Here is a 1,525-nt window from a genome sequence, read left to right as displayed (position 1 = left end):
AGCTCCGCTCCGGCCCTGAGGCGGCGGGAGGCGCCGGCCTCCCTGAGGCTGCCTCAGCCCCGCCGTTCTGCGGGCGGGCGGGGCCGGCCGGCCACGGCTCTCGCCGGCTGCAAAGCCACACAGCCAGGGCAAGCAGCGACCGCAGGAGGAAGCAGCCAGGAGAATAATTAACGTCTAAAGGAGCAGCAGGGTGAGGAACGCAACCACTGAAAGCAGGGAGGACAGAGCTGTGGAGCGGAGGCAACAGCACAGTTAACATTCCCTCCCCGGAGTGGAGCCGTGAGGCGGCCAAACCCCGCACACGGGCCAGAGAAGCAGCAGCAGCAGCATTTCCCCCACCCCCCGTACGTGGATTTATCTTTTTTTTCTATTTTTGTTGACAGCTCCAGGCAGACATAGAGGAAGAAGAGTACCCTTTAGTAAATACAAGCAAGGGGGGGGGACCTACATAGAACAGCTCAGAGTCGCTAGAGGCTGGGACATAAGACAACAGCTGTAAAACTAGACCCTCTTTGTAAAGACACAAGCTGTAATAAAATTCATTTAATGAAATTACTATTTAAAGAGGTGTAGTGCTCATTGAAAAACAGTCTGCCAGCTTTGACCATAGATGGACAACTGGAGGAACAGAATAGTTAGAAGCTGTACTTTCCTCCATAGCAGCATTACGACCTTAACCTATGTGTCCAATTCAGAAAAAGAAACAGATACATGGAAGTAGTATCAAAGATCTAAAGTCTTTTATACTTCTAGGCATACAACAGGTTTTGACATATGATTTAAGTATCAGTGCAACCCTGAAGAATTAATAAACCAAGAATCCAAAATAACAGATAAGCCAGCTGCAGGTGTTGGAGGTCTTTATTGAGATTATAGCACAGATACACTTCTATAGTTACCTTTCCACTTTTAGACAATAGTTAAAAATGCTTGCTACAGTGCACATATAATTTAGTAACCAAAAGAATCCAAAACTTAACTGCAGTTCAAATAAATAAATAACCTACTGTTTAAGGTTTATATTTTCAAAAGTAAAAGGAACTGTACAATATGAAAATATAACAATACATAAACATTAGAATCTAAAGTTTTGTAGAAATAAAACTGCAATTTCCCATACATAAACAGTGCAAGAAATAAAATTCAGATAAGCTTCTGAACTGGGAATTTAAACAATTCTTAAATTATCATGCAGACATAGCATTTTAAGCCATGCTGGTTTCTATTACAGCATTAATGGTATCCTTTTTACTTGAAAAACTGATAGCCATTAAGCTCACTGTGACAACTGCTGCCAATCCACTCTCTTCTACAGTACATTTTACAGAGGTATTCTGTTGCATTCAAAAACATAAAATACTATGTTTCTACAGAAAAAAACCCCAAACAAACAAACCCCCAATATTTTACGCCCCCCCCAACATTAGCTTGTTCAAAACAACGTCATGTAAAAACAGCAACATTTTCCCCAGTTTAAATGGGAAAAAAAAAAACAAAAAACAAAAAAACCCCCACAACCAAAAAA

This window comes from Haliaeetus leucocephalus, unplaced genomic scaffold (genome assembly GCF_000737465.1).
Source record: "Haliaeetus leucocephalus isolate CR32 unplaced genomic scaffold, Haliaeetus_leucocephalus-4.0 Scaffold166, whole genome shotgun sequence".
Taxonomy (NCBI): Eukaryota; Metazoa; Chordata; class Aves; order Accipitriformes; family Accipitridae; genus Haliaeetus; species Haliaeetus leucocephalus.
This window is presented reverse-complemented; position numbering follows the sequence as displayed.